General features: G+C 37.7%; 1 long non-coding RNA gene across 1 annotated transcript in view; it reads left to right on the top strand.

Annotated features, from left to right (window-relative positions):
- LOC141725303 (uncharacterized) overlaps positions 1–20,458 on the top strand; it is a 76,044-nt gene extending 55,586 nt beyond the window's left edge. Inside the window, exons 5-6 of the long non-coding RNA XR_012577166.1 lie at positions 20,102–20,179; positions 20,420–20,458. This is a non-coding gene — a long non-coding RNA (uncharacterized LOC141725303). The remainder of the gene's footprint in view (positions 1–20,101; positions 20,180–20,419) is intronic.
- Positions 20,459–21,091: the final 633 nt, after the last annotated feature.

The following is a 21,091-nucleotide window of genomic DNA, read 5'->3' as shown; positions in this document are numbered from 1 at the left end:
TCACACCATAGCAGCCAGTGAACTTTTCCAAATTATGACCTTCTTTCCTCTTTTCTGCCCCCTTCCCCTGTTATGCTTTTCATGATATGCTATGGCTAAGAACAGCCAGACCTATGTGAGGAAGAAGAATGTGAATGAAACCCTGCAGAAGGAGATCCAGGTGATTGTGCACCTTGTTAGAAACAACCATCACTTTTGACGCTTTTTGCTGACATATTACATGATCCATATGGAACACACCGAAAATTGAAAGTTTATGATATTTACCTGCTCTTTCCAAGCTCACAATCTATGGGCACTTTAACTACAAAGTAGTAACTACAAACTACAAGTATGAGGATCCTTGTGGGAAGCCAGAGTCAAATGGTCAAATATTCATAAATAAGCGGTTTTCTCAATGCTGCTAATGCTTTTCTGCTGATCTCAAAACCATTTTTCAGCCTTATACTGAGAAAAAAAAGAAGTTCTGATAATTTATGTTACCCAGATGTTTTAAAATTCAACAGCTTTCACTACCCATAAATTTAATAGCATTAAACACCTGCTGGCTCAGAGAAGCAGTTCTTGCCAAAAAGAAAAGCAGGAGCAGAGAGATACACTACTAATGTGCTGTCTTTCTTACTGTCAGAGCTAAGGCTCTGAGCTGAAGCCCAGCACAGCATTACCCCATGCAGAGAAAGTTTTTCTGCCTCTGTGCTTCAGAGTAGAGGACTCATAACATTTCTAGCCTGCCAAATAATTAAAAAAAATAGGGGAAAAGAAAAGTAAGTTTGGAAAGTTTTGTAAGGAGACTTGTGTTAGGCACTGGTTGAAACTCAAAAAAAGGCTGATTATTGAAAACTGTGGAGAAAACTATAATGAAACATTAAAGCCTGGGAGCTCTTGGGACTGGGAAAGGAGCACCGGTCTGTGACAGTCAGTGGCACTTCCATCAGTCTGGGACCCACACCTGGAATGTCAGAGGAATGTGATGGGTCAGACTGCAACAAACTGGCACCGTGGTGGTGGATAAGCTTCAAAGGACAGGTTTTAAAATCTGTGGAGAAATTCATGAAGGGAAGGCTGAAAAGAAAAGGGTTGAACAATTGAATGAGGTGGGAAGTCATTTAAGAGTACAGTTTTGGAAGGAATGCCAATGCACTAAAAGCAGAGGAAAACAATGAGGAGAGAGAGCTTTAACAGGCTTGGCTGAATGTAGCACATAGAAGTTGTCAGTAATGTTCTTGCAAATATAATCTTTAGCATAGTATCACCAGGTTAACAAGCGTTGTATTTCTTTATTAACAAGCATTTGAATGGATTTTTTAGTTTTAGAATAGTTGCTGAAAGAGAAGAGCATAAACAATGATTCAGAGAGAAGTGAGTGTTACCAGATTGCTGTTGGTGAATTGCTAATAAAGTGGAGGAGAAGGACTCTGCTCTCCCTGATGGACTTTGGATCCTGGCAGCAGGGAAGTGGAGCATATCTTTGGAAAAAAAATTTCTAGGTGTTCCTCTTGTATTTTGGAAGAATTGCCTAGGAATCAGGCCATGTTTGCAAGATGGCATTAGTAAATAAATGGAATGGAAATGTCCAAAGTTGGAGCTCTGACAGAACAAGGAACTGTGTCCTGTTTGACTTCCATGAGACTGTACCAGTGAAAAACCTATGTGTTTCAGGCACTGTGAGCAGCTTGGAGTGTGGACTATGAGCACCACCTTCTCTCAGTGGAGAGCAGAGTACAGAGCCAAGTGACTGCTTGGCTCACACCTCAGTCCTTGCAGGAGGACTGAACTGAAGCAGTGCTGCTTTTAGGAGCAGCTGATTGACAAATCAGTGAGAACCACACACTTCAAAACAAGTAATTTGTGTGAATTAATTTTTCCAGTGTAGCTTATGATGGACGAGCACATGTTCTTGTATGTGGTATCATAGTTTGATTTTTGAGAAGGAATAGACTTGAGGCTTTTGTTCAAGAAACATCTCCAGGTGGAAGCTACAATAATAATGTTTCACAAATAGGAGGCAGTTTATGTTTCACTTTTGGAGCAAACCAATAATGTACCTCTGACTCCAAAGGGAAATATATTGTTAATGGAAAAATTGTCTTCATCCTCTCTTTCTATTTAAGGCAGTCTTTGCTGCCAGTTTATCATGAACGCACAAAGGTCTAATGCAGTACGGATTAGACTGAATAAAACTGAGAGAGCAACAACAACTCCAGATGTTCATTAGTGGAGTGGCTATTGTAAAAAGCCACAGAGGAACTTCATCTATTCTGTTCCCTCAAAGATTTCCAGCCATTAAATAATTTTCAAGGGACTCATATCAGAAGATTCTGTTGTGTTTTATAAAACCTTTCCTTTTGAACACTGCATGCTTAGTTCACCACTGGCATCAGATAAAGAGTTCCATTGCACGTGCCCCTACTCATGTTAGAGCTGAATTCAGCCCTCCCTACTTGTGCATACCTACTGCAAAGGGCACTCAGGTGCAATGACAGATGGGGTCTTAAAACTTTATTGCCCTGTGTCTAGAAGCATAAGTAATAGTCAGTTTTGCATTGCTCTAACATTTTTTTAAAGTAAATTGGATTTTTTGATTGTATTTCATTCTTGCCTTTTTAATAAAGTGCAGCAGGCATACTTACAGAGTTAGATTTTCAACTTATATAAAGAAAGGTATTTTTTTACTCCAATCAAGGTGCTTAATTTCTGCTATTGCAGTGAGCTGCCTCCTACCATCCACTGTTGTGCCCTATGCAATAGAGAAATGCCTTATCTACTAAGAGGGAAACCCAATGTTGAGCTTGTTCTGAATTTCAGAATAGCTTTAGATATAGCTAAATAAGAGGCAGAACACTTTTATTTAGTTTGTTTCCATTTTGTTTTTTTTTATTTGTGTGTGAATGGTGGGATGTTTAGAATGTTTTTACCACCTTAAAAAGAGGAATGGTCCTCTGAGTCACCTAAAGACCCCTACTTGTTCCCTTTTTCCAGGTCTGTTGCACTTTTTCTCTTCCTGCACCACTATGTGTTTTTTGCTTTAAAGTACTAACCTTGCCCTTATTTTTTGCATAATTTCTTATGTTTCATTTTTACAAAGAAAAGGTCTTTTTTTTTACTGTAAGAAATTTAGACACAGTTTCTTACTGAGAACCAAGATGTGCTCTGTTCATCAGATCATCAGAGCATCAGATCATCAGATCATCAGATCATCATCTGATCATCAGAGCATTTAACTTTAAGGATACAAATAATAACATTAACCTTAGTACCAAGCATATGAAAGTAGATTAGCTACTATGAAAGTTCACTCACTTTGGTTGTCATTTCCTTTCCATTTTCAAAATTGCCATTTTCTGTTTAAAGTCAGTGAAGCTGTTAGTTGTAAAGCCATGACACAAAAAATTTTCTTACTAGTTGAATATACAGTCCTGAAATAAGGTATCTTCTAGAAATGGAAAGAATTTGTGTTTTATTCTCATTCCTTTAAAGCAATAGCTTCTCAAAGCAGCATATAGATATATACACACACATATACATATAGGTAGAGAGAGAAATCCCTAGAAAAAAATACGGCATTTTCATAACTTTCCATGTCCAAATGAAATAATGCTCCATATTGTTAGAGCTGTTCCTAAATACTCTTTTCTAAAACAAAGACCAGTCAGGTAGTGAGAGAACAGAATGCTATTTTCAACTTTTATGCCTTCATGAATCTATTGCCTCTCTTATTGGCTTAAAATTGAACTAAACACCACAAAACCATCCCCTGCCTTTCCTTTTTAATCTGAAGACCCACAGTTTCTTGCCAGACCAGTTTTTAGGAACTATGCATGATGTTTGATTCAGAAGGGCTTTTAAAACAGTCTAAAACTTGATCTTCTGTTACAAAACCCCCAACTGTTACTTTTTTTGTTCATTGTGTTAAAAATACATGGTACAGAGGGCACAACCTTTCCTCCGTCTTTGTTGTCACAGGTGATGACAACAAATGATGATTTGGCCGTTTGAGGCCAAATTCAGTCCTTGATTACAATGAGAGATGGGAGAATGTGCCCTTAGGGAGAAAAGTGTTCTGGATCTCTCAAAAGTTTTTGATTAGGCTTCTTTTTCTTTGGGTGTATTAAAACCCAAAACTTTTCAGCTAAGATAGGAAGCCAGATAAAATACATTGAGCCATATCCTTACATGATTTCACTCAAAGCAGTTGTACAGAAGCATATTTGTGTGGAATACTGAGATATACAAGTACCATTCCTGACAAGTTCCTGATCTGTCAGGGCAGATCAATTCCATACTTCCCACAGTGTAATGAATTAGAGTCCTCACAACAAAATATATACCTATGAATGTACAGACATGAAGCTCAATCAATAACTGCATTATTGTAAATAACTTCCTAATTAGGTATATACATTTAGGCCCACATGTAGGTGGGAACTTCATGGAGCTGATCCCTGGTTTCAAGACTTGTGGCCCCATAACCTAATTTAATGCCAGGTAGAATTCTCAAACTAGTTGTTATTTTTATACTTTCACTTCCCTTGCTTTGCAACCTGAAAACCACTGATAATTTGCACTGAACCCAATGCTAAGCCCATTTAGTTCAAGGCCCATCGTTAATCTTTTGGGCAGCACCAGCTCCAAGTGGAATCCAAAGTCTCAGGTTAACTGTTTTCTCTGTACAGTTCCTGGCAAAAGGAGGGCTCATACAAAGGGCAGAATAATTGCAAAATGAGGGGGAAGTGCAGCTAACCAGGACAAAATTCTCAATGAAGAAGTGGCTTTAACTCCTATTACTTCTCAGAGCTGATCTTTCAGCTTTGTTTCCACGGGACACAGGGACTGGCACTCTTTCCTTAGGGCAGGGGCCTAAGGAAAAGAGTTTCTTTTAAAGGGCTGAGCCAGGTTAACTTTCATAAAGCATTCCCAGCAGGTGGAATGTGCCTTTTGTAATTTAGCCTTGTGATTAATGTTCTCATCCAGGTGCAAAGGCTCTTTAATCTGCTATTCTCAAAGGAGGTCTGAAAGCACATCTCCCATGGGGATACCTTAAATCCCAGGCTGTGAGGTAAAAACAGCTTGACCATTCAGGTGGAGGAGTGGCACACTGCAACTGGACAAAAATCAGGGCTCTGGCTCATGGATAATATGCTATGAGACACATGCTCATTTATCTTGCACCTTTGTTTGCCAGAATGTAGATGTGTGTCCTTGATATCTGCTCTCAGAGCTGCTTACATGTATTACATTAAACTATAATCAAATAAACAGCAAAAATAATTTTGAGAGTGACATATACCTTGTTTCAGTGACTCCACAGGAGAAAATCTGGTAGGTCTTTTCAGAGTTTGGGAATGCTGATAATCATGACTGACTTTAGAGGCAACTGTGGGCATGTTACACTTTCAGAACCAAAAAACTGTGTTTCATGTTGCCATAGTAAAGGTACAATACTGGCATATTTGCAAAAATACTTGATCCAAGGAGCTGATGTGTCCTTCCTGGTGGAAGGCAGGGTCTCTAAATAAAAGGATTTGGAATTAACAAGAGAAAGCTGGAGTATTTCCAGGCTCGGTACCCCTAAGTAAAGGTTCTTGCCTTTTGAGCTAAAGCCAAAACTCTAATGACAGAAATCTGGAGAAATCACATGCACTTTTGTCCAGTCCACAGGATTTGTGAAGCTGACTAAGTGATTATTTAGAAAAGATTATTTTTCCCTTTTTTTGATCATCTTGTTTGTCTGGTTGATTTATCCTCCTGTCCTCCTTACACTGTCTACACTTTAATCTGTTTCTGGTTTATGGGAACTATAAAAAGTCTTTTACACTGAGAGATTTACTTTATTTGAATGCAAATTAAAACTATTATCTTTCAGTTACAGGCCAAAGATTGCAAAATAATGCTTGTTTATATCTTGAAAAACTAATCTCCCCCCCTGTAATGCCATGTAAATTGTTCAGTTAAAGTAGAAATGTACAGTTAATTTTTGCCAATCATTTATATGTTTTATATGCTAATTTGCTGAAGTAGATAACAAGATGTAGAGGAGTTAGATTAGAATGATATGAAACTACAATATGCTTTGCTGCTGCTGACTCTATAAATACAGTCTTAGGCTCAACCTCCTCACGGAGATTCCACTGAAACCAAAGAAACCATGACAGTCTATGTCTGGTTCATATTTTTAAAGTTACTGGTTATGAAAATGTGAAATGGAATTCTCAGAAGGTCTACCAAGAGAGGGAGAAGAGGAAGAACACATTACTCTTAGACAAATATGATAATACAAATGATATTTTGAGGTTAGATAAAGAAATAAATGCATTTCCCACAGACTGACCCTGCCCTCTCTGTCTATGAAAAACTTTGGGTAGCACAATCAGGTCCTTTTGTATGGCAGAGAATGAAATGACCCAGCAGCTGAGTGTGCAGTGTGCTCGTGTAAGGGGACTGTTTGCTCATTCACACATTCAGAAATTAATGGAGGCTCAAGGCCATGCCAGTAACTCTGGCTTGATTTAATTCTTAAAGGCTGGTCAGGCCAATCAGCGCTGGAAGAAAAGACGTCCTTAAAGGTCAGACACCTCCAAATCACATCCCTTTTCTGTTTTACCAGTATTGTTATTAGCTGACATGGAACATTTTTGAAGCTGTGAGAGCAGCTCTCTTTAGGCAGTGAAAGCCACTTTTGATTGCCAGCATTCCGGTTGTGGCTTTGGTGCTGTCTGCTTGCCAAGAGAGCAGTTAGGTCAGCTGAGGGAGAAAGAATTGTCACACTGATAACTGATAACACAGCCAATATTCACTGCCTTCTGCCTAAGAGATTTTGCTTCAGCTGCAATTCTTCATTTCTATTAAAGTGTGACGTTTCATAATCCTGAAATCCTTCCAGAAACCAGAGTAAAAACCACTACTGCTTTCTTTTCAAAAACTCTCAGTGGGTTGTCACAATATGAAGCCTGGTATCTTCAGTTAGCACAGAACGTGCCAGTTTCTGCAACATAAAAATCAGTTCACGGTTTTGTCTGCATTTGGTAAATATATTTGTGTGATATTATCTTGTTGCTGAAGAACACAAATCACAGTCTTTGGAACTAAAGAGAAATTATTATTAAGTCTTATTATTAATTCATATTATTAATTCTTATTATTAAGTCTCTGGTTTTCTTTTCTCCTGGTCCCAAGCAGTTTTCCTTAAGTCAATAAAAAATACTTTACATGAAAGTATGTGTGATTTTCCTCTGTAGGAAAAAAGGAATGAAAATATACATAATGCTGTTGTAGTTTCTCAATGCCAATTGCAAGACAGGGAAATCTCTTTCAGGTAATTATTTTTTTCTAGTTGGAAGTTTTTTTGTTAAAAAAAAAAGTTTTCGTAACCAAAATTTACAAGAAAAGAAAAGTCAGTCTCCCTGAGAGTTTTAGAAAATTCTAACAAGAAATTCAAACTTCCATTTGGAAATAGTGTAGACTTGAAGTGTTTCTTAACTAAATTATTTGAACTTTAAAATACCTGTATTTATGTTCAGTATAAATGTTGATTCTGGATTAATAAAAAATATTAAAGCTTGGAAGGAATCTTCTGCATGTGAACTGATTGACTCTCTGGAAAAAAGATCTAGGATGTATCCACTAAAATTTCTCTTAAAAAAATTGTCGTTTGTAGACTGTTTCTGCTGGAGCTTTTCTTGATCATTTCTTTGTATAAACTGACTTGATTCCTAAATAACTTGACTAGATAAGAAGGAGACCAGGGAATACAGATACAATCTTTAAATACTATTTCTACTAGTGTTATAAGAAGTGACTTGGTTAATTTTGACTGATATACTTTTATGCTCTGTTTTGAAATATTTTAAATTGAAGCTTGAACTGTGAAATAGCAGGGCCAGAGGAATTTCCCTTTTGGTTTTTACTGCTTCCAAAATTAAATCATGTGGGTAAAGATCTTAAACCCTGGCGCCAATATGTGGCTTTACTAATAGGGACTATGTGAGCATGTCATTCCTGAAAAAGCCATGTTTCCAATAAAAAGGAAATGTCAACCTTTAGTATGTTTTATTAAATCTCTTTTCGTCTTCTCTTCAAGTTCAGCTTAAGCTGGCCACTTCCTTTGTCTGGTTTATTTTTATTAGAAATGGGCAGATTCATTAACTCTGCAACTTGGTGGTCAGGCAGTGACTGGATATGTCCAATAATGGGTAATAGCTGTATTTTTCATTGGGAGACCAATGTTTGCTTTGGAGATCGCCTGGGGAACAGATGTAATCTGAGACGGCACCATGTTTACCTCTTGTTGCACTGATAAGCTGAGCATGTTTGAAACCAGTGAGAAAGAAAAGCAAACCTTTGAGGAGAAGGAACCTGCAAGCACTCATTGCACCCCAGCCGGTGTCCCTGGGCTCCAGTCCAAAGCTGCAGCAGCAGGGCTGCACACGTGCATGTGAAATGCAAGCACACACATGCATATGTACATTTGTATGTCATGGCACAGTCACGTCCTGAGCCTGCCTCTCCAGCTGATCCCATCAGTCACTTTTGTGCTGGGAGGGTGACCAAGCACTGGCACAGGTTGCCCAGAGAGGCTCCATGCTTGGAGGTACTCAAAAGCAATTTGGACGTGGTCCTGAGGAACCAGCTCCAGAAGGCTCTGCTTGGGCAGGTGGCTTGGACTGTGTGACCTCCAGAGGTCCCTTCCAACCTCAGCCAGTCTGTGATTCTGTGATTTTATGTGTATCTGAGCTATTTGATCAACTGCTTGTCAACTGATGCAAGTCAGCACCAAAGCTACTGTTCAATGTCTTTCTGGTCATCTGAAAATTTTCTTGATTTACGAGGTTTCATGCAATGGGTTTAATTTTTTTTTCTTTTTGCTCCTGTTAGTGCCATATTTTTTGTCTTTCCAACAGTTTCCACTTTCTATATGGATATTACAGGTAATCAAGGCCATTTTAAGAAGTAGTTGTGTAATTAACTCAGAAAACAATCTGAGGAACATAACAGAAGTATTCGAGTATTACACACAGTAATAATATTAATATTAAAATAATAAGATTCTTGTCTCCTCATGGTGTTTTCAGCATTATTTTCCTTGTCAAAATATCTTAATTTCACATTGCAGTTTGCATGTATGCAATAAGGTAAACTAGGAAGTGGAACAACCAGCGTTTCATATTGCCCATTTTCCAAAGCTGTCTCATTACTCTTTGTTTCTTTTGCCAAGCACTTTTCCCATGGCAGCAGAATAAAACATTTATCCAAGATTTACACAGTTGCCAACATGTGTACTCCAGTTCAGTCTGACTTGGTAGAAATTGCCGTGGATGTGGACTTTGGGAGGCATTGCCCACTTCTGTGGGTTACTCTCTGGCTCCCAATGATTATTCGGTGGCCAGTGTACTTCTTTGACATGGTTCTATCAGGCACTGGTCTTATTTAACATGTCATGGGTGGACTGGGAAGGAGTGACTTGTCACTGGGGCTGTTCAAAGTCTACAGGGTTGGTTTGTGTAATGGCTTGTGAAATGAAATATGCTTTTGGTAATTGGTAAAAAGACACATTTTCCAGGAGGTAAACTCTTCTCAACAATTACCCGTTTCTACTTCTGCAAGGTAGAGTGGGGAAAGGGGAAAGGCCAGGTCTAAGGACAGACTGAATGATCCTCAGTTACAGACAGGTAAAGAAAACTCTGTGAAGGACCAGCCTGTCACTGATCCCCCTGTGGCACTCTGTGTGTGTTTTCAGATTGTCCCTAGGAACAGAGATCTCCAGCTGGGCAGGAGATAGCTGAGGGCTTTCCTGAGCAAACAGAAGCTTTTACTGAATAAACACCATGTCACTTGTCACAGTAGTTGGCAGATTTTGAGGCTGCTCTGCAATAAATTGAGTATGTACTGCATTCAGGTGGAGAGCAGGTCACAAACCGGAGCTTTTAAAGTGCAAGTGGGATCTGGATTTGCTATAGGAATTGTGCTCTGCTGGATGCTGGATTGGCTTTCTTGTGGCAAAATCTCTGCTGCTAAGGAACTGGATACCCCTGTACTGTTTTCCAGTGGCAAGCCCCCTCCTTTCTTGACAGTTTTTTACAGCTAAAAATAATGCTGCAATTGGGTGGAAAAGAGATATTGTGACTCAAGCTGCTTCTTAGGAACTTTTTCAGAGCTAATGCTTATAGATTGGCCAATTTCCCAGACACAACATGAGGATTCAGGCTGGACCACCAGATGGAGGAGAGAGGTGGGAGAGGAAAGATATTTCTATAGTGGGGACATTATTTTCACTATAGGAAACAAAGATATGATCTAGTTACAAACACAGTGTGTTTGTATGGCTATTCCTACCCTGCCTGCCTAAAGTGGGAGAAACACTTCTCTGCTTAAAAGGCAAGGAAATAGAGTTCCTCCTGTCATTTTCAGTGACAGAGCTGGTGTCAAGTGCCATGGTTCTCACTAGCTGGGTCTATTCTATTCTGTGCAGGCTCTGGGGATGTGCTTCTGAGTGATCCATTTTCTAGCCAGTAATATTGCATTGCTGTCTGCAATATCCTGGTCTTTTGGCCGGAAGTCAGGAGCTGGCAGGTAGGGCTCCTACCTGACTTGCCAGCTGGTGACTCCACTATTGCCTGCAGCTTTGTAAGAGGGGAGAGGTTCTGGACTGTCAATGAACAGAGTTGTTTAAAAGAAGAAAGGGAGATGGTCAAAAGCAAGGGCCTGGCAGAGGCATTGGTGTTACCAGTCATGCTGTTTTCAGAAAGACTTTTCCCATTTTGGCACAGCTAGCTTTACTCATGGAATCTGTCACATAAAGGCCTCACCATCATGACAGCAAACCAGCACACTCCATATTGTCATGGCAAATGATGGGAAAGGATGGAGAGCTTTGGGAGTGTGTCTGCTAGACTAGCAGTGAACAAGCAACTCCTAGACAATATGACGAATTACGCATATGCTTGTCTTCTCATCATCCTCTGGTGCTGGAATTGTCTGGGAAAAGTTTTACAGGAAGGATGTGGTGGATTGCTTTCATGTGTCACAGTACTTACCCTTCCACACTTCCAATCTGTGGGACTGCAGACTGTTGAGTAATGGGATTCCTCTTCCCATTTTTTATAGTAAAAGATGAAGGTTTAAGGCAATGTTCAGATAAAGGTTTTGTTCTAAAGTCACCTGAATCCCTCTGTCTACTCTGTTGCTCTTGGGAGCACACTGTACGCTCTTGAGACTTGCTGGTATCTAGATGCTGTTTAATAATTTTGTAGCTTTTCTTTTCTAAGGACACTCTTTAGACAAGGAATGAATCACTTCATTTTAAATGAAGTGATTCATGTTGAATGTTGAATCACTTCATGCCATTGAAAATGAAATCATTGCCATATTTAGGTATGGAAACAACAGATGAAATAATTTCAGGGAAAAAAAAAAGACTGAGATGAAGCAGAGCTGGTGATGATTGTAATAATTATGGTTTTTGAGTAAATGCACAGTACATCACACTATTAAAAAGCAAATGTGCTTTTTTTACAGCTAAATTTTTGTCAGTTTCAAATTAAAACCAAGGTCAGATTTCTGGCCTGACTTACACCCCATGTGATTTCATTAAATGTGGAATGATTCCATGGCATGTAACTTGGCACTGAACTTAGTTTTCAGTGTGTGGTTTTATAGTTCAGGTGCAAAATACTGCTCTGGCTCGCTTGTATATAAAGGTTATTACACCTTGGACTATACTTCTTTTCTTTGTTTCAAAATTTAGCAGATCAGAGGAACTATTAATTTTCTCAATTCCCCTCTGCTCTCTCCCCCTTATTGAAAACAGGTTTATTAAAAATTACTGATTGTTCACCCAGAATGTGGGCTAAGGTCAGTTGAAAATTTCAGAATATTAAATCAGACAAAAGAATAATATTTGAAAATTGGCTCTTTGACCATATTTGGCCAGCCTTCTTTTTCCAATGTGCAGATCAGTAATCAGAATGAAATAGCTACCATTTGTGCAGTGACAATAGGAGGCAAGAGAAAGGAAATTTTTTTTTGTTGTTGTTGTTCTTTCTCTGTGCAAAAAACAGTGACAAAATACTCTAAGTAAAACTGATAAATTTTCTGGCTCTGCAGGTATCCTATAATTAGGAAATGTAATTTCTTAGTGAATTTCTTGGTGTCTAACAAAACACACTTAGGAATGAATTCTTACACATGAGAATGTTTAGTTCAAAAGCACCATCACTGCACTTCATACACACATTGAATCAAGTACTGCTAGATCTGCAGTGTATCTCAGTGTAACAGGTTATTTTGTGCTATTATAGTATTTGTTATTAAGATTGTTCTTGCCTCTGAGGTTTGAAGTCAGGAGAACCTTCAAGGCTCCTACTGTGTTACGAATGATTCTCTAGTTTGCTCTCCTCTTGTGTTTCTCTAAAAGGTTGCTGATACATTACTAGAATAGATGCTCATCTTGTACATCTCTTGTGGTACATGAATGCTTAGCAGTCAGTTTTGAGATGCACAGTAAAGTAATAAAGTAGTTGCCTGTTTTCAATTAGTTTTTAAATATCAGGTGACCTCAACCAGCTTTCTGGCCTAACAATCTGCCAAATATAATTTTAAGCTTAACTAAACAATTAAGAAGTTTTTACAGGGCTGTATGAAGAACTGGCACCTTTGGATTTCAAAATTCTCTCTGAGGAAAAAGGATGAACAGGTGAGCACAGCAGTGCAGATTGTGACCTGTCTGTTGTGTTGTACTCTTCAAATCAGTATATAAACATGGAAGAAATATCTGCAAAAAATGGTCAATCACTTGCCCATGAAATTATTTCAATGCTGCTTTCTGGAACTTGGTCCCTCTACAGCTGAAGTCTTTGGGAATGTTTTTTAGTTTTCGCAGGGAGATGATCAGGATGATGAAATAAAGCTTTAGGATAAGCAGCCTTCTTTAACCTCTAAGAAGGTCTAGAAGTGCTAGCTTCACTTTTAAGTAGTTATGCAGAAAGAAAGAAAATCTGAAGGCCTGAGAAGGTCCTAAAATAGATGACCTCATTGGCATCACCTCAAATTGTCTACTTATCCTGCAGATGGCAGAAAATTCCCTTTCTTATGGGATTTCCATTACTTTGGACTTGTGGTTACATTGGAAGTGTTAAGCGCTTGCCTCTTCTGAGCCTGCCATTCTGTTTTCCAGCTGCAACTAGGGAAGAGATGGGCTACCTAAAAGGAAGCAATGTGAGCCCTGCTTTTCAAGTTTGATATTTAGTTAATTCTGGCTCTACTAAGGTAAAATTTTTGTTTGAAGCTTTTTCTATAGTTGTGCTTCTCATAAAACCACTGTTCCTCTTTGTCTCTGTAAGCCTTCACACCTCTAAACCTTCAGCTAACAGGGACGGAATGGGCCAACACCTGATAATAACTATGAAAGAGTGTGATAACATTAATTTCCTTAAAAAGCCAGGATTCACTCATAAAACTTTTTAATACCTATAATTTATATATATATATATGTGTGTGCGTGTGTGTGTGTGTGTATATATGTTATTTTATACATATTTTTTATTTTAGCTGAACTAGTTTATGTATATGCTGTCACAAAAGAATGAATGAAGTTGACCCAGCTTTGAGCAGGAGGTTGGATTTGGTCTCCTCTGACCTAACCTGAACTGACCTATGATCCTATGGTCTAACAGCTTATTTCTGTCCCTATATCCTGCTGCCCTACTTTTCTCCCCATGCAGAGGGATGTGAACTGGCAAATAACAGGATATTTGACTGGAATGCCTCTCTGAGCCGTGAAAAAGTCTCTCCATCTCATGCACTTGGAAGTTATTCTCACTGTAATAATAATGCTTCCTTGTCACTTAATTGTATCTGCCTTTCCACTAGAGCTACATGCTGTGGATGACACCTGTCCCCTAGGTGCCCTCAGCTCATTGTTTATATGACTTGTACTATGAAAATTGCATTTCTGATTATGTTAATGACAAAAAGCCTGGCCTTTGAGATATGATGTGTAATACACTGAGGGAACAGCTAAGCATAAAAAGTACAAAATTAAGTTGCTTGCAATATTTTTTTTCTTTTTTTCATTTGGCTGAGTTCATGCTGAAGTCCCTGTGTTTGTTTTAGCCCTTATGGGACATAGTTCAGCACATTATTTGTACAAAGTTACTTCAGTGGTTGATTGTTATTAATTACCACCCTGAGTTCTTTGCAAGTCAAGCTGGACTCCAAACGAAGTTTGCTTTCCAAAGTAATTAGGAGTTAATGTTGCAAAGTGTGTTGCTTATTGTATTGTACTCTTGTAATAGCATATTTACAAAATTGCTCATTTGCTTCAGAACCCTCTAATCTTTCTCTGAAATGTAGAAACGATTTTGAAAAATATTAGAAAAGACAGACTTTCTTCAACTCTAGGCATCTTTGACTGGGTGCAAATTCACACATTCCTGTATTCTGTTACTTTATGGGTTTAAGACCCCTCACTGAAGGTGGGATGCAAGTTTGAATAGAACTTATATTGTATTAGGTAGTTTAGACCATAGAGTCACTGTCTTTGCATCCACAGCATGGATTCCTTTCAGACCACCTTACAGAGATGCTCTTTGGTTTACCACTGATCTGAGAGTTTGGTATCAGTGTCTCAAAATGTAACTTGAAATGTTTTTTAGCCAGCATCTTTCAATCTTATTTCGATGTATAAGGAACACTGATGAGTTGAAAACAAAAGAAAGTGATGTTTTATTGGCTAAAAAATAAGAAAGGGAATAACTGCCTAATAATGGATTTTCATGATCTAAATTTTTCTGAAAATTTATGATTTTTCCAGAGGTTGGTTTGTTTTTTGGTTTTTTAAATTAAATAAACCTAAAAATTGTACCCATGGTTAAGGACTGCATGCCAGCATAGGGAGTTTTCATGGGAAGGATGAGGATCACGATGTAGAGTGTGTTTTTATCAAGATACCATGTTTTCCAAAAATATTCTGTTGTTGTATTTTTGTATACACTCAGACAGACAGCCATCGTACGTTCTCTTTGCACATTTACAGTTTAATTGTACATTTTTCTTCTCACTAGAAAATACAGGAATATCTGGCCTACTCTTTTTCATGTTTTTATAAATTCTGCTAGAAATGGTGGCTGGCAAAGAAAGTTCAATGTTTGTAACATGCCTTTCTTGATGCATTGCTTATTTACATGCCTGGCTACAACTTTGCAGTTGAGTACTGGGTCAAAGGTTGAAGAAAAAAATGCAGTGACCTTCTGGCCCTTCCTTACCGATTTCCTGTAGGAGAGAGACGTTTCAGCCAGCCATGAGTCTCTTCAGAAATTTCATTGTGATGCAGTGGCTGATATTCAACTATCATGGTCTTTAGATGAGAGAATTTTGAGGTGGCAAGTCTGCTTAGAATGTTTCAGAAGACATTTATGATTCTCTGAAGATCTCACTTTAAATGAGTGCTCTTTATCAACTCTCACAGCTCTTGGTTTCCCAAAGTGTAAGGCAACCTGTGCACATTGTTGAAAAAAATGAAGTGCAGAGGGCACTTTATTTAGAGGGCAGAAAGCACAGACCTTTGCAGAAATCCAGGCTATCACAGAGTGATCCACTTTGGTAAGAACATACTTGTAGTGACTGTGAGCACACCGCACACACCCTTGAATATCATTTGTTTCATGCAGCAGTCAATAAAGGTGCTGCCAAATATTCAGGGAGCAGAATGTGATTTTTTTTTTGTTGTTTTCTTTCACCCTGAGATCTTTTTGCAGCTACCTGAAGCCAGCAGCTCTCTGCAGGTGCTTTTCCAGACTGGCTTTCCTGTTCCCTCTGCTAATAACGTGGTGGCTCTTGAGGTGAGGCCGAGTGGCGATAGAGGCGACGGAAAGAGGGCCCTGACAGGCATTTAACACGTAATCTATTCCTCACACCATGGGGCTCCGAGCTCTGCACACCAGGAGAGCTCATTCCTGGTGTCCTTGTTGTGTTATTTACCTCTGCTCTGAGCAGTTAAGTCCACCACAGCTATTTAGTAAATTATCAGTTTTCTTATTGGCCCTAAATTGCACCTAATTAAAAATCTGACCTCCACAAAATAGTCGTCTTCCTAAAGACACAGAACATAAACAGGAAAAATCAGCTAATTGCTGCAAAAACTGCTTTTGTGGCAATGTAATTGGACCTCAGTGAAATGAATGAACCCACTGGGGATTCCCTAATGAATGTTTAACTGCAAACAGTAGTTGGGCACTTAAGCAGCAAGGCTGATGGTCCCTAATGAAATCAAATGAAATCAAATAAAAGAATCTGGTACTTTACTAACCAGATTTCTTGGCATCGAGACATAAAAATAATTCTGGGTAAATAAATGTAAAGAGAAGTTATTTATAAAGCAATGAAAACTTACCAGTCTTGCTTGGATTTTCTTTCTTTTTCAATTTAAAAAACCTACCACAGAATACTCTATATAATGTCTCTAAGCTTTCTAAAGAGCTTTTTTTTATTTTTCTCTTTTCCTAAAAGCAGCACTAAAACATTTTGTGTTTCCTGTTAATCACATTCCGTGACTTTATTTGGCAATGTTTTCCAGAGGCTGGCTGTGGAACTGCATGATGTTGGTAATTGATTAAGATCTTTTTCATTTTTCCAAACCTTAACAAGGAGACAAATTCTGATGACCTCAGTAATGTGAGCTGTGCTTTGCCTCCAAATATCTCTTTAACATGATATGTAAGAATCTGGCCTTGGTGTTTCACGTGACATAGGACCTCAAGACTGCATTAATGCATGAAGCAAGCTTAAAGAATCCAGGCTGTTGCACCACTACATAACTTTGTGTATTATTATTGTTGTTATTATTATTAGTAGTAGTAATAGCATATTTTAATATGAGTTGCAGAAAGATGGGACCTTGTAAATCAGTGAGAGTGTGGGTTACATCATTTAACAACTTGCAAAAAAGATCTTGAGTGTTTGGGTTTTTTTAAATACAATTAAAAATGCTTGATGATATTCCACTGTGGAGTTGCAGCGTTGATGACATGAAAACCTGGTGAGCTGCATTTTCTTTTGTGTCTCACACGTTTTAAATCTTTGCTGAAATTTGCTGAGGTTATATGTTATTTTGCAAGTATTGCAATTTATCCAAGTAAGAACTGGAGAAAATTCAATCTAATAATGTACTGCCAGATTTATTTAAATGGAGAAAAAGTGCTACTTATCAATGTGTCTAGTATTCAAATACATATAGTTTGTTTACATATTATAAATAAAAAGTCTGTTGCAATATGTTTTCAGAATTATGAGTTAGAATATCTGCTGGCTGTTTCTTGATGTGTGTGATAAATGCACATTCAACCTTCTTATTAACAACAGGTAGCATTGCAATTACTTGTTGTTGCCAGGGAAAATATTTTTCACAAATAATTAACACAAAGAGAGTGAAGTTTGCAGTATGATTTAGCTTCTAAACTGCACAAGTAGAGCAGAGTATTCCTCCATTCTGAAGAATTTTGTGTAACTTGATGGGCTTATGAAAAAAAGTGAATTATAAAACCATTAATATATATATATATATATTTATATATACATGGCAGAGGGGCAGGGGGTTTGAATAACAGCTTTGCATACTGAATGATGAGTTGTGGTATAGACAGGAACCAGCAGTAAATCTTATTATGGCATCAGTTGCAAAGTAGCTGTTCTCAGAAGAATCACAGAATATTCTGAGTTGGAAGGGACCCACAAGGATCATCAAGTCCAACTCTTAAGGGAACAGCCCAAATGGAGTCCAAACCCACACGCTTGGCATTATTTGCCTTGTTTCAGATACTGTAATGAAGAGAAAAAGGGATTGAGAATTGGTAGCATCAATTATGACAAATCACCTCCTGTTTGTTTCCCAGTCTGGTTAGCATGGCTAACAAACAGTCCCATCTAAGCTCCATTCCACTTGCACTGGTGAACCCAGACACAAAAAAATCAATCCCTTAATAATCTCTGAGTGAAGAAATAGTTACCAACCTGACTTGTAAAAGCAGCAAGTGCTCTCACTTTCAGAAAGCAGTCAAGAAGATGTTTTAAAATAAATCAAAGATCACCAGCTGTTATCCATTCAGGGTTTATTGAAATATAAAAATGAGTGTTAAATGCTGACTAAAGTAGGAGTTTTCTTAAAAAATTGGGACAAGAAACCTTAGGGATACATATTTCATGATGCGCTAAATCACAGCTATGAAAGAAATCCCTCATTCTTCAAGGAGAATCTCTCTTTTGAAGACTGTAAAAGCTGAGATGTGCTTTGCTGGAGTCAGCACTGAGGAAAATTCATAGTTCTTGCACAGGAAATGCACCCACTGCATTGGCTAATTTGCCATGTAAATACTTTTGAGTGTTTGGAAGGTATGGTGAGGAGAAAGAGCATGTCTGTATCTACATCTGAGAGCCTTGTTCAGTACACTGGTGCTGAGTTCAAAGGATCTCCTACATGGACTTCACACATTGGCACAACTGTTTGGGCCATTACAGTCGTATGCAGAATGACAGTATTTGAACTGAGTATAGAAAAATAAACATTCAACATGGAAGAACACCTCTCAAGTGGCAGCTCTCTGCAACCACTGCAAGGAAAAATGGCATTATCTTTCTATATCTGGTTTTCAGTTGCCAGATCACAGTTAGAAAAGGCACAGTTTGGCAGTATTATCATTATTTGTAGTGTCACATAGCATTGCACATTTACCCAAATAGCTTCTTGCAAATTTTTTCTCTTAAATAAAGAGACTTTAAAATTTATTCTGATAATTTGTGAAATATTTTGGAGAACAATTCACAAGTTTGCAATTTTATTCCAATACTGGTATCATGAGGACACAGATACTGGAGGAATACCTAACTCATTACTTTTAGTTATGTTTTGAGGCTTCATGAATAGATGGGTACTTTTTAAATTGAAAATTTCAGCTCTTTTTTGGTAAGCATAGATTTGTAGAATTAAAGTACTGTTATTAAAGAAAAGTTGGTGGGTATTAACTGACAAAAAATTTAATTTCCTTTGAGAATAGACAGCAAGACCAAATTGTGGTAAAAATATTAGGGGTGTAATGGGATGAGAGACTATCATTTTGAATACACACATTCAGATGTTGTCACTATATCAATGTCCATTTCAGGATGGAAGCCCAGCAGGTGATTGTACCATATTATTTGTACCATATTACCATATGATTTCACCATAATCTGTGAAACAGGATCTTCAAAGGTAAATCTGCAGGTTTTTGATATTCAAATGTAAAAATGTATAATATAAATATTAAAAACTTTCCAAGAACATTTCTCTAAACACAAAATAATTACTGAAGGTTTATTAGCCAGATTAAGAAATTTATTAAATGAGAATCACTAAGACTCACAAGTTTGTATGGATAATATAAAATTAATTCTTTTATTCAGGGCTCAAGACAAAAAACTTGAGCATATCTCTCAAGTGTGCTACACTGCTTCCAGTTACCTCTCTGTACCTTGCCATTTGCACAACTTTCCAGTTCACTTCCTTCAGTGAATAGCAAGACATTCTTCATGCACAAATTAAAATTTTGAGGTTTTTATTTTATTGTAATTTTGTGTGTCAACAGTTGTAATTTTACTCCTTTAATCCAGTGTCAGAAGATGAATCTGTCCATAATTACAGCCTGTGGCAGAACCAGTGGCCACTGAGGGCACCACGCTGAGTGTTTCACAGATCTGCCACCTTCCCTGCCATAGCCAAGGCCCTTGGCTGTCCCAAGGCAGTGCCAGCAGGACCCTGTCTCCTCAAGAATATTATAGTGCTTATAAACAAAGCAGAAGGCATTTTCATTTTGCAAAGTCAGTTTAATTTTATTGAGATTGTCGGCTGATATTTTTGTATTTACTAATTGTTAGAGTGTGAAATTTCCTAATTTTCTACCTACAGAAGCAGTGAGAAAAGGTGAACTTTAGTCTTCTGTGTAAATTAATGAATCAGATATGAACGTGCATCAAACAAAAAAATCACCTTTTTTGTGAATACAAATGCCAATGTGGAAAACAAATTTGCTACTTCAGTTATTAATCTTTTATTCCTTCTTATCTCCCCTTTCTCCAGTTTTCAAATAATGACATTAAGAATCACAGAATATTCTGAGTTAGAAGGGACCCACAACAATCATCAATTTGATGACCAGTAAGTATTTTTTCCATGTATTTATTTTAAAGAAAAGGATTTGCATTAGTTACTTGCAAATCGGCAAATTCAAGAATGCAGAGAAGCACATCAGGCACAGAAGTTTTCCTGCCAGATTTAATAACTCCTTTTTTGTCTTTGAATTCTGAAATTTTAGACTCACATGTCATTCTGTGCCAAATGATTTCTTTGTGTTATCATAGATACTTTGTGTGTTTCACTTTTTCACTCTGTTTTTAGGAAAAAGGATTTATTTTTTTTGAAAATCGGCTGATACAGGTAAGAGCTATCTCTCTAAAATTTTATCTGCTTAAGAAAACACCTGTTTATAAAATTGATTTATGACTAATCTGCCCCTGTGTCTGCCCCTAGGAAAGTCCACAATAAAGTTACTGCTTATGCCAGTGGAAGCAGTATCAGTCTTTATATGGAAGGTATTTTACATAAAAAAAAATAGGAAACAAAAATGCTTTCCTACTACTGGAAAATAAGAGGAACATACTGTTAACAGTAGTCTTTCTCCTTCTTTTAGCTTATACAAAAATGGTTCTCATTTTTTAACCCTCATTTCTTCTGCATTTGCAACAAAGCCAAAATATTTCCTCGTCTCCCACTACAGTTAAGGAAAAAGGACTGATTTTTTTTTTTCTTTAAAGATCCTTAATAGGTATAAAGGTATAACAGGTATAAAGACATATGATAGAAAAAATATTTTGAAAATCACTTCACAGCAGTAGGCATAATTTAATAGTCTTCTAATAATCATTTTATATTTATAGACATGTAGTTGTCTACAAAGATATATTTGTCTGGACGATGTACCATCAACTGGTCTGACACCTGGTGTGTGGGTATCCTTTACCTGGACTGTGACCCTCTGCTCTGGTGCTTGCAGATACCCATGTGTGACCT

Source organism: Zonotrichia albicollis, chromosome 1 (genome assembly GCF_047830755.1).
Source record: "Zonotrichia albicollis isolate bZonAlb1 chromosome 1, bZonAlb1.hap1, whole genome shotgun sequence".
NCBI classification, from domain to species: domain Eukaryota; kingdom Metazoa; phylum Chordata; class Aves; order Passeriformes; family Passerellidae; genus Zonotrichia; species Zonotrichia albicollis.
Note: the sequence above shows the minus strand (reverse complement) of the source record. Positions and strands in the feature narration are given on the sequence as shown.